Genomic DNA, 16,715 nt, shown 5'->3' with positions numbered 1-16,715 from the left:
TTTGAACTTGAATTGGATTGAAATTTTTTGAAGATTTTTTTTAAATATATGCATGCATGAGAATTTTGCAAAAAATTTGAAAAACATTTGCCCCATTTTTCGGGTGTATATATATAAGCCCCCACTTTGACTGAGGTTTTTTGGTTAGAAAAAGCGCAAGTCAAAGTATATTCAACTCTTGCTTATGCGCATGCAGACTCGACTTAGGACGCCGATCTAGGACTAGAATGCTTGAATTTTGAAAAAAATTGATTCGAAATTTACCCGAAGCATTGATCCGGACTGCTTGAAATTGCACGGCTTGCGGCTTTGGAATCTTGTATAATGGAGGTTGTACTCTGCTGTCCGAAACACTAAAGAGTGTGTACTCGAAGTCATAAAAGAGGACGGTGGCCTCGTCCTTTGGTGCAGGCCCTTGCGCCTGGCGCCTGTGGGCTGTCGTGCAAGCCGACTCTTGTATAAATAGGGAGGTTGTCGGATCACTTCTTGCATTAATCCTTCCCTGCTATCATTGCATACTGCTTGCTCTCGAAAAGAAAAGAGAATATGGCTGTGTCCTTTGGAAGTGCCTTAAACTCGTGGCTTGGTTCGTTAGGCAAATTGGAGAAAAGGGAGCTTGATGGCATGCATCTTGGGGTGCTCGTCTCTTTCCGGTTTGTAAAATTGGATTTGCACTTCATTCTTGCTGCTCTGGAGGCTTGGGATCCAAATCATCATGTCTTCCGCTTTGGAAATAATGAGGTATGTCCCCTTCCTGAAGAATTTAGCTCCATATTGGGGTGGCCCATTATGCTGGAGCCATGCATGCCCAATGTTGAAGAACACTTTTTCTTGAGTTTTGAAAGGTATTTGGGCTTGAAGCACCCACTTTTGAATGCTATTGTATATGGAAGAGGGGTGGATTTGTCCCTCTTTGTCACCTACTTTGCTGGGCTTGATGTGAAGGAAATAATGCCCTTGGTCCAAGTATGCATTCTACGTTAAGTCTAATAAGTGCGGTTCAGTATTAAATAACAAGTTAATAATTCAGTGAGATCAAGTGAGCTGAATGCCTAGCTAGAGGCCGCTTCAGTTCAAGTGGAATTAATGATATTAATCCACAGCTTACTCTTGACTGAACCCGTAGGGTCACACAAATAGTACGTAAACGGATCAAGTATTTAATGGCATTAAATACTCCATCTATGGATATTCGGAATCGACGGATCTTGGTTTCAGTGGGAGCTGAGATCGTCACAGGCAAGAAATGAATGCTCCGGAAACGATGATATTGCCGGAAACGGAAATATGGATCGTATCAGAAATATAAATATTATCCAAGTCGTAGATGTTGCCGGAAACGGAAACATGGTACGTATCGGAAAATATTATCGGAAATGGAAATATTGCCGGAATCGAAAATATTGCCGGAAACGGAAATATTGTCAGAATCGGAAATATTATCGGAATCGGAAAATAATTCCGGAAACGGAAATATTAAATATTTGTTCGAAACGGAAATTAATTCCGGAATCGGAAATATTAAATATTGTTCGTATCGGAAATGAATTCCGGAATCGGGAAATTAATCGGAAGCGTATCGTACGAATTAGCATCGGACGAGGCCTGCCAGACGAAGGCCCAGCACGAAGCCGGGCCATCGCCCAGCAAGCCAGCGCGCCACAACGCACCAGCCAAGGCTGCGCCAGGCCCACCGCAAGGCAGGCCCAGCGCGCGCCAAGGCTGCGGCAGCGTGTGGGCCTCGTGGCAATGGGCTGCGAGCTCGCGGGCTGCGCGCGCGCGCATGGCGCCCCTCGTGGGCTGCTGTGCGTGCGTGTGTGTGTTTGTGTGCTATATGAATCCTAAAGCTATCAGGTTTCGACATATGATTAAATTCCTAAACCTAAAAGGATGAATTAATTAAATAAGAATTCTATTAGGATTCTAGTTTAATTAATTAGTATCCTAATAGGATTCCAGTTCCTTTTCCTTACCTCTATAAATAAGGGCCTAGGGTCATTATTTGCAAACACAATTCAAGTATTCAAAGTGATTTTTTAGAGCAAAAATTCAGTCATATAATTGCCTACATTAGCCGAAAATTCTAAGTACCTTAAGGGCGATCCTAGTTGGTCAAGCTTAAGGCGGATCCGGACGTGCTGTGGACTATCTACGGAGGGACGACACTTGGAGCGGTTCGGGAACAAGCTTAAGACTTTTTCTTGTTCGGTTCGGGCGCAGCTAGGGAAGGCACGCAACAAAGTGTATGCATCTAAACTATGCTAAATGATTATGTGTAAATAATATGCTTTCCTGGATTTATGGTTTTTCCGCATGATTTATGTTTTGTCATATGAATCATAACCTAACAGTGGTATCACGAGCCTCTTATTATTTTCATAATCTAAATTGCATAAACATGGTTAAATATTACAAATTTGCAAGAATTAAAAGGGGTGATTAATTTTCGTAATTGTTAATTAATTGCATATTGCGTTTATTTAATTATACGTACGCAGTTTTTCGGCAGTTTCTTCGTTACTCATCCAAATCGAGTGATATTTGTGTCAATTCCGCATGTAAAAGGCATTCTAAAATTTTGACAAAAAATAGTATTTTACGTCCGAACCCAGAATTCTCAAATTCGAAGCCTAACTATGACTTTTCGGAGGTTTTAGTTTTTCGAATGCAAAATTTCGTAAATTTAAGATGTTAAATTAAATATTTGCGATTCTTGTTGATAAATCTTGAATTTTTGATTGACCTACTTTATATGTTTAACAAGTTTGAATGCCTAGCCTTGTTAATTATGCAATCTAATTTGTAATTATGATTAATTTGTTGAAAATTGGAATAATTTAGAATTAATTTGATTTTCATAATTAGTTATAATTTAATTAGATACCTATGATTAAAAACCACCATAAAAATTGTAAATTTATGTTAAATTTTAAATTTTTATGACCTAGAATTGAATCCATGTTAATCGGAAATCAATTAAATAATAAATTTTCGATTTTTCGCCCTAAAATTATGAAATTAATATTATTTATTAATTTGTCATTAATTTTGAATATAAATTTTTAATTTTTATGCGACTCGCTCATATAACTTGCACGCACAAAGCAATGGACGCTACGTGTTACCCTTAAGGGGGGTTGTATAGTGCGGGCATGCGACGACGAGCAAGGGAGCTCGTCGCCCATGCGGTACGTATGCAGCGAGCAAGGGCATGGTGCACGAGCACAAGACAGCAGCCCTGCCTTGTGTCGTGGGGCTGTGAGCAATGGGCGCATGGGCAAGGGCGAGAGCAAGGAGCGAGAAGTCGCGTGTGGGCAGCAAGCGTGCTGCGCCACAGCGCGCACTGCCTCGCGCAAGCATGCGGAGCCTCGCGCGCAGCGAGCGCTAGTGTGCGTGTGACGAGGGCTGCGCCCAGCGATGGCGTGCAGCGTGCTTGTTGCGACGTGCGACGAGCGCTGCGCCCAGCGATGGCGTGCAGCGTGCTTGTTGCGACGTGCGACGAGCGCTGCGCCCAGCGATGGCGAGCAGCTTGCTTGTTGCGACGTGCGACGAGCGCTGCGCCCAGCGATGGGCTGCGGCAGCATGCTTGTTGCGTCGAGCGCTGGCGCGCGCAGCGAGCACTGGCTCGCGTGTTCGATTGATGCCTTGCGATGGGGAGCAGCAGCGATGCGACGCAGCGCATGGGCTGCGCGCACATGGCCAGCGATGGCTGTGTGAGTGTGGCCCATGGGCGTGCGTTGCGTGGGATTGTTGCGTTGCGATAAGATCGTTTTGAAATTTTCAGTGTACGTAATTTTAATTAATTTTAAAATTAATCATTTAAATTATTTTCTTGGATTTTAATTTTGAATATTGTAATTATAATAAATTTTATTTATTCTAATTATTTTACTAAAATTAAAATCATGAATTAATTTAAATACGACTGAAATTAAATTAAACTTTTTGGATTCAATTATAAATTTATATGAGCTTTAAATTTTAATTAAATTTGTATGTTTCCGGTTAGACTAGAAATACATTTTTATGTTTAAAATTAGTAAAGCATATGAACTTATTGGTTTAAGTGGGAGCCATTTTTAGTCATAAACTCTTGATTAGGTCTACAAATCCTTAAGGTTAAAACAACTTGATTAGAATTAATAAGGACTGAATAATTTGTAGATTATTGGTGCCCTTGATTAATTGCTGCAAATGTTTATGTGATGCATAATGTGTTTTACTAACCAGGTATGTGGGCCATTCATGATAATGAATGGGTAAATTGTATATATTGTATATGTACTGTTTTGCAGGTTATGAAGTGACTAGTATGGCCCAAATAGGATAGAAAATATGGTCTGCGTACCATTAATTTGAATGTAATTGGTCTAAAGTACCAAAGTTGTTTTTCAATTCAAATATGGTCTGCGTACCATCAAATAGTTGTAATTAGTTTTAATTATAGCTTATCCTATTTGAAGAAAATGGTGCCTCCCACGGAGATTTTCAAGACGGACTTTGAAGTTAAAACTTCAAGATGAAGTCGGGCCATACTAGATCACATTTATCTTATGCATGTTTTAAGTTATTTATTGCTTTCAAATATGTGTTAAAATGCATGAGATCAAAAGCTTAAATATGTTGCATGATTAAGGATTTTAGTTCACTTAAAATCTAACCAACATAGTAAGAGCCTTAAGTTCCAAACTTAAAAATTGAGTTAAAAGGTGCCATGCCAAAATATTCACTTGCTTGGATATCTTTTACATCAATCTAGTAATAGTTTTCGCTCAGCGAGGTGTTACTTATTGGTCCTAAAGGGGCAAGGTACACAAATAATTGTGAGTACATGTTAGTTTTGGTGAAACTCAACGATATAAGTAAGGAGTCCTTTTATGTCGTGGAAAAATCGATAGGTTTACCTAATAAGTTCTTAGACGTACCTATCAACCAAGAGTAGTTTCTAGACTATTAGCAAAAAGGCTTTTGCTTACCTAAAATGTTTTAGAATTGAGTCGACAAACTGTGCTTAATTCTTCAATGGTTTAGGATCTTGGAATCATTTTATTCACACCTGCCGGAACAATAAATTCGAATAAAATGCTAATAACTTGTTTGAATTGCATGGTTGCTTTAATTTTCAAGTTATTATTCATGATAAATGTCTAGACTTAGCATGCTTCAATGTATGTTTTAATTATTGTTTATAATTGAATATCTTGCACTGCAATAAATCCTTTTAGAAAGGTAACAGTAAATTTCCTCGATTGGTAGTGAATCCAAGAACGATTCACGGAAATGAGAGAAAGTGAGCAATTTAAAATGTACGTTTCTTATATCGACTTTTATGGTTGTTTTCGAGTATCAAAGTCGAATGGCAAACCGATTGGTGCTTGTGAATTCAAAATACAATGTAGTTTTGAGATCATAAAGCATTGAGTTTAAACGCTCAGCTTTACCAATGGTTAACAACCTAAAATCCTTTTTCCATTTAATTCTCGAATGAGTCTAGTCCCTAGACATTCGAATAAGATCGATACTTAGAGAACTTTAGAAGCTTCTGGTAAGATCATCTAGTTGAAACAAAATATTCAACATAAATTAAAATGGTAAAGAACCTTGTTGGTGACATTGGACATGTCTAACAGAGTATAAAAGTTAACACTAAAGAATTCAATTCTTAAGGCTATAAGAAAGGGTACAAGAAATAGGAAAACAAGGAACAAATGAAAGGAGTTTACGATTCCGTTTCTACCTATAAGTTTATGTTTAAAGAGAAGTGACCTAGCAATCAAATTAACTTCCTTGGTATCATATACCGCTTGAGGTTCTTCCTTCGGTAATAACTCAAACAATGGAAGCTAGGATACACTAATGACCTACAAGTGGGAAATGAAGAATGGCAATGCTACATTAGTTGTAGGGTCATCTGGTTTGTTTTAAGTCCTTTCAAGGCTGGAACTTAATGGCTATTTTGTTCCATAATCAACATACCTAAATTTCTGCTTCAAACACAGAAAGACTCACATTCAAGAAAAACAAAAACAATGTTTGTTTGTTTATTTGAATGAAATGGTCATTTACGGGTTGAGTCAATATGCTTGATTAAAACAAACAACTCTTTAACAATAAGAACTTTACTAGGTTCAAATCAATCTCTTGATTTGAGTTCCACTAACCTTTAGCATTGTTGCTTAGACCATATCAACAAGTTAACATTCATAAGCTCTATTTTGATGGACTTTTGAAAGTTGATTGATTTCTAGATCAATTCAAGACAAGCTAGTCTTACTTGTTGAAAGTAACAAAAGATATGAACTATTGTTAGAACGCCTAGACAATAGAGTTCAAAGCTAAAGAAAGATTTTATGACTTTATTATTTCACATGGATTTGAGTGAATATAGGTTTATTTACTCAAATGTGATATAAGTTGAATCTGTTTGGCTAGTTCAAAGATTCAGAAGTATAAAATCCACTTGGCAAGAAATCATAAAGATCTAGGTTAGATCATGATTACTTGAGACCAAATATGATCATCAATGATTGTGTGTTGTAATTTCACAATCTAGGTCCATAAGATATGGCATATCTTAGTTGGAATAATCGAAGTCAATTAGTACTTGATTCGATTAATGATGAATCATAAAGACTTTTCCTATAATTTCTAAAACAAAATGCTCAACTACCACCAAACTAAACGAAATTCGTCAAAGCTATTGAAAAGTAATTTCAGAATAACTTTTCATAAAATATATCTAGAGAGTTGCAAAACTCAGTGGGAGCTTAGTGTTTGTCATTCAACAAACTAAGGCCCCAAGTATAGATATATGTTTCATTGTGATTTATTCAAATGAGAGACAAGGGTATTGTTTCTACCACGAATTTTTGAGAATATAATGTTTGTTTGCTCGAAATAATGTCCTTTTGGAGATTCGTTTCCAAAATGACAAGTGGGAGAAAATAGACCTCGAAAGTTTTCGAGGCGAACAAAAAACATAAACGGACATTCCGGAGGCTTTTCGAAGTGCTTCAGAAAATCCGAACTTATTCCTTAAAGACTTTAGAAGTGGCTTTAAAGAATAGACATCTCTTAGAAGACTTTACAAGTGCTTCAAGGAGAACAAAATATTCAAAGGACTTTCAAGTGGCTATTGATATTCTATTGTTTGATGTTCTATACCCAAGTAGGCATAGAGTTCAAATCACTGAAACTATGAGGTTCTTCTATTAGATAGTGAAGAAACATGGAGTTCAGGTCACTGAAACTATGCAATTCTTCTATTAAATAGTGAAGAAACCTACAACTTGCAGTCAAACTATTATCATGTAGATTAATGAGTTTGTGACCTGTAAGAAAGCTATGACGAAACCCAGATCCCCTAAAATGGTTAGAGGCCATATATAGACTCAAATGTTTTAAATGGTTAGAGGCCATAAAACATACTCAATGTTTTGATGACAAAATTGAAATTTTGTTGATTTGCAAGAATAGTTTCACACCTATTGGTTGCAAGTTTGTTTTAAGGATAAAAACTATCAAACAAATTCACGGCGTGGATTATGTTGAAACCTCATGCATAATCGTAATGCTCAAGTCTATAAATCAAGCAATGATTGCATATTGGTACATATTCAATTGGATGACAAAACGTATTCCACAATCAAATGTTGGAAGAAACTATGCACATGACATGTCATAGGATTTGTGGATCTAAGTAATGCTTGAAAAGGAAGCTAGCTTATAAAATCTAAGCAAGCAATTGGGAATTGGAACTGTATTTTAAGTGAAGCTAATAAGCATTTTAGTTTCATAAAATATACATGATTCTTATAGATGTATAAGAAGTTTAGTGGGAGTACATAAAACTTAATTGGTCCTATGTGTATCACACACATATCTCTCTATTGTGAAATAACATTCAAATGCTAATGACTTAGGTTTGAAATTATTCATCAATGATGGACCAAGGCGAAACTTAGTACATACTGGGTATTAAGATCTATTTACAAAGATCTTATGATATTGTTTAGTAATGGCATTTACTAAATCAAACACGAAAGACTCCATTGGAGATATTCGATCCATATGAATAAATCTAAGTAATGAATGTTTGAACTATGTATAAGCATTTACTAAGTTAAACATCAAAGAATCTAATGAGATTCTTCACCTATATTATATGTCAAAGAATTTAGTTGGATTCAGTATCTACTGTAACTGAATGAGCTAAAGTTACATGAATAGAATTCAATTGGGAATTATTCTGCAAAAGAATTTATCATGTATATAATATAATTTGAGGATCGCCAAAAACGTATCGTATGACTTTAGGCATGACGAACATATACCAATCTCTATTGATCTAAGTGAAGATCAACTAGATTGAGATCAAGAATACTTATGGTACTTAAAAAGGTACATAGGATTACTTCTTGATTCAAGGAAATAAAGATATGCTAAATATTGATGCTACACGCATAAACACTGGTAAAGGATCAAGAAAGATCCCTTTGGAGTTAACCATTGATAAGGACGAGCTATAGAGCATCGTGTTTTGAAATGGCAACATGGATTGGAGACCATAAGTTGTTGCGTGGGATATTAAAATATTAATTTCTATGTTCTAAGATACGGCTGGAAAGTATTCCACATGTCTTTGAACTGCTTGGATAAGTAATTCCAAACAAAGCATCACTAGCAACCTATAAAGTTGAAGTAAAAGTACTTATTGCCTAAGAAGCAATAAAACAGGGTTGTTTATGTTAAAGAGTTCTTCATTGAACTTGGGAAGATCACATGTCTGTTGACTTAATGGTTCTTCATTACAAAATGCGTAGAACCACTAATGTAGCAAGAAAGACTAGATCACAAAATAAACATACTCAAAAGTTCTTATCATCATATCTCGAAGAACATTCGATGAAAAGGATGTTAAGATTGGCAAAGCGTGATAACTAAACCTATGCAACAAGTGAGAAGCAACACTCACGTTGTAGCACTGGAAATCAAGCATAGCTTTGAATTCCATGAACTGTTTTAAAGATGGGTTTGAGGCCCATGGTTGTAAAACATTGGAGTTGAACATTTATCATATATGAAATGTATTTTCATATTCCATTTAATCTTGGTTTAGTATTAAATGATGAGTCCCTTCAATTTGACGATATATTCAAGATAGACTGTCAGGACCAGTCTAGTGACTAAGAAATGTCTATCAAGTGAACTTGAATATCAAAGGTTGAAAATGGTCCCTAGTCGGAGTTTTCTATAAAATTGGACGCATAGAAAACGTTAAACGACTAGAATGCAAGATGACTAGTAGTTCTGTTTCTTGAACTATGTGGACATGGCAATGTCATAATCATTTGCATAGATACTTACTTTGGGAAGACTAGTATCGGACAAGACCTATGAAACTTTACTGCAAGAGATGAAAATCTGTCATAAGTAAATTTCATTAAAATTATTAGACACTAAATCCTCAATACCTGAGTGATTTGAGATTACTTGTTTGAGAACTGGTTGCTTTGACGTTGACCAACCGTCGCACCGTAAAAGGAGGCTATAAAGGCAACGCTCAGGTAATCACCTATCAAACGAAGTCTAATCTCAAGATCGCAAGATTGGGATTGTCCTCCCATAAATCGGGAATAGATGCTTAAAAGTTGTACAAGGCCACTCGGAGAGCTAGAAACTGTGAAATGCATGGTCGTGCTCGGATGAATCATAGGAAATGCACACTTGTCCCTAAGGACAAGTGGGAGACAGAAGGAAATAATGCCCTTGGTCCAAGTATGCATTCTATGTTAAGTCTAATAAGTGCGGTTCAGTATTAATTAACAAGTTAATAATTCAGTGAGATCAAGTGAGCTGAATGCCTAGCTAGAGGCCGCTTCAGTTCAAGTGGAATTAATGATATTAATCCACAGCTTACTCTTGACTGAACCCGTAGGGTCACACAAATAGTACGTAAACGGATCAAGTATTTAATGGCATTAAATACTCCATCTATGGATATTCGGAATCGACGGATCTTGGTTTCAGTGGGAGCTGAGATCGTCACAGGCAAGAAATGAATGCTCCGGAAACGATGATATTGCCGGAAACGGAAATATGGATCGTATCGGAAATATAAATATTATCCAAGTCGTAGATGTTGCCGGAAACGGAAACATGGTACGTATCGGAAAATATTATCGGAAATGGAAATATTGCCGGAATCGAAAATATTGCCGGAAACGGAAATATTGTCAGAATCGGAAATATTATCGGAATCGGAAAATAATTCCGGAAACGGAAATATTAAATATTTGTTCGAAACGGAAATTAATTCCGGAATCGGAAATATTAAATATTGTTCGTATCGGAAATGAATTCCGGAATCGGGAAATTAATCGGAAGCGTATCGTACCAATTAGCATCGGATGAGGCCTGCCAGACGAAGGCCCAGCACGAAGCCGGGCCATCGCCCAGCAAGCCAGCGCGCCACAACGCACCAGCCAAGGCTGCGCCAGGCCCACCGCAAGGCAGGCCCAGCGCGCGCCAAGGCTGCGGCAGCGTGTGGGCCTCGTGGCAATGGGCTGCGAGCTCGCGGGCTGCGCGCGCACGCATGGCGCCCCTCGTGGGCTGCTGTGCGTGCGTGTGTGTGTTTGTGTGCTATTCGAATCCTAAAGCTATCAGGTTTCGACATATGATTAAATTCCTAAACCTAAAAGGATGAATTAATTAAATAAGAATTCTATTAGAATTCTAGTTTAATTAATTCGTATCCTAATAGGATTCCAGTTCCTTTTCCATACCTCTATAAATAAGGGCCTAGGGTCATTATTTGCAAACACAATTCAAGTATTCAAAGTGATTTTTGAGAGCAAAAATTTAGTCATACATTTGCCTACATTAGCCAAAAATTCTAAGTACCTTAAGGGCGATCCTAGTTGGTCAAGCTTAAGGCGGATCCGGACGTGCTGTGGACTATCTACGGAGGGACGACACTTGGAGTCCTAAAGACTTGTTCTTGTTCGGTTCGGGCGCAGCTAGGGAAGGCACGCAACAAAGTGTATGCATCTAAACTATGCTAAATGATTATGTGTAAATAATATGCTTTCCTGGATTTATGGTTTTTCCACATGATTTATGTTTTGTCATATGAATCATAACCTAACATGATGTTCCCAAAGTATTCCGCCTGAGAGCCTTGAGTTTTTGTATTTTCGCTCGTTTCCTCTTTTCGAAGCAGGGGTTTGGCAATGGTGATGCCTCCCTAATAGAGATTGTAGAGCAGTTTGCTAATGGTCGGGACCCAATGCCGCTCGTGATTGGCGAAACATTGATGGGCCTTGACATGCTGAAGTCGGACCTCTCTTCTTTGCCGTCGAGAAGTCCGGTATTACTCCAAGTAAGGATCTGGAGCCTTCTTGTATGTTGAATTTGTACTTGTATTTGAATTTTGAATGTTGAATTTTGAAATGCACTTCTTGTATACTCCCCAAGGTTTGGCTTATGGAGAGGCTCATGCTGGTGGCACCACCAGAGAACATGGAGAGCTATAATAGAAAAGGATTCACTGTGCGGCCCATGTTGCATGGCCGGCTATCATTGGATGAGTGGCGATGCGCACTCTCTGGGATTGAATCTTGTATAAGGTGGGTAGTTCCTTGGTGGGGACTTGCTGCCATTGAAGGAAATAATTCCCTTGATCCAAGTATGCATTTAATGTTAAGTCTAATAAATGCGGTTCAGTATTAATTAAACAAGTTTATAAATTCAGTAATATCAAGTGAGCTGAATGCCTAGCTAGAGGGCGCTTCAGTTCAAGTGGAATTAATGATATTAATCCACAACTTACTCTTGACTGAACCCGTAGGGTCACACAAATAGTACGTAAACGGATCAAGTATTTAATGGCATTAAATACTCCATCTATGGTTATTCGGAATCGACGGATCTTGGTTTCAGTGGGAGCTAAGATCGTCAAAGGCAAGTAAATGAATAATCCGGAAACGATGATATTGCCGGAAACGAAAATATGGATCGTATCGGAAATATAAATATTATCCAAGACGTAGATGTTGTTGGAAACGGAAACATGGTACGTATCGGAAAATATTATCGGAAATTGAAATATTGCCGGAATCGGAAATATTGCCGGAAACGGAAATATTGTCAGAATCGGAAATATTATCGGAATCGGAAAATAATTCCGGAAACGGAAATATTAAATATTTGTTCAAAACGGAAATTAATTCCGGAATCGGAAATGTTAAATATTATTCGTATCGGAAATGAAATCCGGAATCGGGAATTTAATCGGAAGCGTATTGTACGAATTAGCATCGGACGAGACTTGCTAGACGAAGGCCCATCACGAAGCCAGGCCCTCGCCCAGCAAGCCATACGCATCAAACCACACGCCAAAGCCTCGCCAGGCCCAGCGCAAGGCCTGGCCCAGCAAGGCATGGCGCTCGCGCGGTTCAGATGGGCTGCGAGCATGGGCCAGGCGCCGTGCAGTTCGCGTAGGCCGTTAGGCATGCGCGCGGGATGTGCGGTGCGGTGCTTGTGCTCGTGCTCGTGTGCGTGCTATACGAATCCTAAAGCTATCGGAATTCGTGCTATGATTAAATCCTAATCCTAGAAGATAGAAATTAATTAAATAGAGTTCTAAAGGGATTCTATTTAATTAATTTATTATTCTAATAGGATTCTAAATCCTTTTCCATGATTCCATAAATATGTGCCTAGGGTCACAAATTTACACACGAGTTTTTCAATAAGTATCCAAACAATAAAAGCTGTGATTTTTGAGCAGAAAAATCAGCCATATTACTTTCCTATTTAGCCGAAAATAATAGTACCTTAAGGGCGATTCTAGTTGGTCAATCTTAAGACGGATCCGGACGTGCTGTGGACTATCTACGGAGGGACGACACTTGGAGTCCTAAAGACTTGTTCTTGTTCGGTCCGGGCGCAGCTAGGAAGGGCACGCTACAAAGTGTATGCATCCTGGACTAATTATATGATTATGTGCAATTAATATGTATCCTGGCATTCAGGTTTTTCCGCATGATTTATGTTGTTCATATGTATCATAACCTAACAGTGGTATCAGAGCCTATTATTATTTGCATAATCTATAAATTGCTTAACATGGTTAAATTTTACAAATTTGCAAAGAATTAAAAAGGGGAGATTAATTTTCGTAATTGTTAATTAATTGCAAATTGCGTTTATTTAATTATATGTACGCAGTTTTTCGGCAGTTTCTTCGTTACTCAACCAAACCGAGTGATTTTTGTGTCAATTTCGCATGTAAACGGCATTCTATGACATGACTTTTCGGAACCCAGAATTCCATGTAAAAGGCATTCTATGCCGAACCCAGAATTTCGCATGTAAAACGCATTCTATGCCGAACCCAGAATTCCCAAATTCGAAGCCTAACTATGACTTTTCGGAGGTTTTAGTTTTTCGAACGCAAAAGTTTGTAAATTTAAGATGTTAAATTGAATATTTGCGATTCTTGGTGATAAATCTTGAATTTTTTATTGACCTACTGTATATGTTTAACAAATTTGAATGCCTAGACTTGTTAATATACAACCTAATTTGTAATTATGATTAATTTGTTGAAATTCGAATAATTTAGAATTGATTTGATTTTCATAATTAATTAATGATTTAATTAGGTATTCATGATTAAAAACCACCATAAAAATTGTTAATTTATGATAAATTTTTAATTTTTATGACCTAGATTTGAATCCATGTTAATCGGAAATTAATTGATTAATAAATTTTCGATTTTTTCGCCCTAAAATTATGAAATTAATATTATTTATTAATTTGTCATTAATTTTGAATTAATTTTTTTTAAATTTTTATGAAATAAGCTCATAAATGTTGCACGCACAAAGCAATGGAAGCTAAGCGTTACCCTTAAGGGGTGTTGTATAGTGCGGGCACGCGACGACGAGCAAGGGAGCTCGTCGCCCGTGCGGTACGAATGCAGCGAGCAACAAGCTAGGCGGCACGCAAGGCTAGAAGCCTAGGCGTGCATGCTGGGCGATGGGCGAGGGCAATGGGCAAGCACATGCGACGAGCAAGATGCGTGTGGGCAGCGATGTGCTGCGCCACGACCCACCAGGCCCGCCGAGAGATAGGCAGCCACGACACAGCACGAAGCTGCGTGCAACGTAGCCAGCAAGGCTGCGTGTGTGCGTGGCAGAGGGGCAGTGTGCGGTGTGGCTGTGCAAGCCGTGTGCAACAATCAATGGCACGGGGCATGGGGCCTCGTAGCTTGATGGGGCTTGGGCGCAAGCCCAAGTGCCTCGTCTTGCGACAATTGATACGTTTCGTTTTAATTTTAAAATTTCAGTTCGGAAATAATTTTTAATTAGCTTTAAAATTAATAATTTAAATTGTTTTCTCGGATTTTAATTTTGAATATTATAATTATTATAAATCTTAATTTATACTAATTATTTTACTAAAATTAAACCTTGAATTAATTTAAATTCGTTTATTTCAACTGAAAATAAATTAAATAAATGGATTCGATTATAATTTTATACGAGCTTTAAATTTTAATTAAATTTGTATGTTTCCTGTTAGACTAGAAATACATTTTTATGTTTAAAATTAGTAAAGCATATAAAGTTATTGGTTTAAGTGGGAGCATTTTTAGTCATAAACTCTTGATTAGGTCTACAAATCCTTTAAGGTCAAAACAACTTGATTAGAATTAATAAGGACTGAATAATTGGTAGATTATTGGTGCCCTTGATTAATTTCTGCAAATATTTATGTGATGTATTACAATGTGTTTTACTAACCAGCTATGTGGGCCATTCATGATAATGAATGGGTGAATGGTATATATTGTATATGTACTGTTTTGCAGGTTAATGAAGTGACTAGTATGGCCCAAATAGGATAGTAAATATGGTCTGCGTACCATTAAATTTGAATGTAATTGGTCTAATGCACCAAAGTTTGTTTTTCAATTCAAATATGGTCTGCATACCATCAAATAGTTGTAATTAGTTTAATTATAGCTTATCCTATTTGAAAAAAATGACGCCTCCCACGGTGAAATTCAAGACGGAGTTTCCAATCCATTTTCAAGACGGACTTTGAAGTTGAAGCTTCAAGATGAAGTCGGGCCATACTAGATCACATTTATCTTATGCATGCTTTAAGTTATTTATTGCTTTTAAATATGTCTTAAATATGCATGAGATTGTGGCTTGATTATGTTGCATGATTAAGGATTTTAGTTCACTTAAAATCTAACCAACATAGTAAGAGCCTTAAGTTCGAAACTTAAAAATTGAGTTAAAAGGTGCCATGCAAAAAATAACACTTACTTGGATAACCTTTACATCAATCTTAGTAATAGTTTTCCGCCATAGCGAGGTGTTACTTATTGATTCTAAAGGGGTAAGGTACACAAACAATTGTGAGTACATGTTAGTTTTGGTGAAACTCAACGATATAAGTAAGGAGTCCTTTTATGTCGTGGAAAATTCGATAGGTTTACCTAATAAGTTCTTAGACGTACCTATCAACCAAGAGTAGTTTCTAGACTATTAGCAAAAGGCTTTTGCTTACCTAAAAGATTTTAGAATTGAGTCTAAATACATAATGTGCTTAATTCTTCGATGGTTTTAGGGTCTTGGAATCATTTTATTCACACCTGTCGGAACAATAAATTCGAATAAAATGCTAATAACTTGTTTAAATTGCATGATTGCTTTAATTTTCAAGTTATTATTCATGATAAATGTTTAGACTTTGCATGCTTCAATGAATATTTTAACGGATATTTCATGAAATACCCTCGAGTTTTGGCGTAATTCACCAAACGCCCATCAAGTTTCGATAATACATAAAATACCCCGATTCCAAAACTTAATACACCAAGTACCCTTATGACGTCATCAACCCCAATTAACCAATTTAATCCACCCATTAACCCATTCTCCCCAATTAATCTACTAAACTCCTAATTGACTCACTTTTCTGTTTTTTTCCTTCTCTCTCCCCCCTTTCTTCTACCAGTTATTCCATGGCTGCCAATTTCCTCAATCCCTCAACTTCTCTGAAACTCCATTTTTGTGTTTGAGAAGATTGAAAATGAAGAGAACAAGAGGAGAGAGAAAAAACGATTACAATTTTTTTCTCCCTCTTTTATGTTTTCTGGCAACAAATTAAATGAACACTTTTCATATTCTCTGTCTTCGAGCTTCCATGGCAACACCCAACATTTACCTCTCTTCTTTGAAAATTGAATTTGAATTCCCAAATTGAAGAACACAATTTCTGAAAATTGAAGAACAAACTCAAGAACAAGAGAAAAAGAATCTGAAATTTGTGATTTAATTCCTAAAATTTAATAGTTAATCTACAAATTCGAATTCTAGTTACGTTGCTCTAATCTCCCTATTCGTCGTTGCTGATGTTCTCCATTTAATAGCTACTGTTGCTGCTCAATTGCTACTGCTACTGCTCGTTAATTGAACCCAACAAATATGGTATGCCAAAGAACGAAAAATAAGAAGAGAAAAACTAAAATTAAAAATCTGAAAAACAAAACTCCATTTCTAATCTACGAATTCTTAAATTGGTGCTGCAGTAATCTCACTCATATTGTTGTTGATATCGATATGCATCCTCATCTCCAAATCGAATTATTTCTCTTCCTTGATTCGTCGATTTAATTGAGTTTTTTTGTC

This window comes from Spinacia oleracea, chromosome 6 (assembly GCF_020520425.1).
Source record: "Spinacia oleracea cultivar Varoflay chromosome 6, BTI_SOV_V1, whole genome shotgun sequence".
Taxonomy (NCBI): Eukaryota; Viridiplantae; Streptophyta; class Magnoliopsida; order Caryophyllales; family Amaranthaceae; genus Spinacia; species Spinacia oleracea.
The sequence above is the reverse complement of the archived record's forward strand: the minus strand, read 5'-3'. Positions refer to the sequence as shown.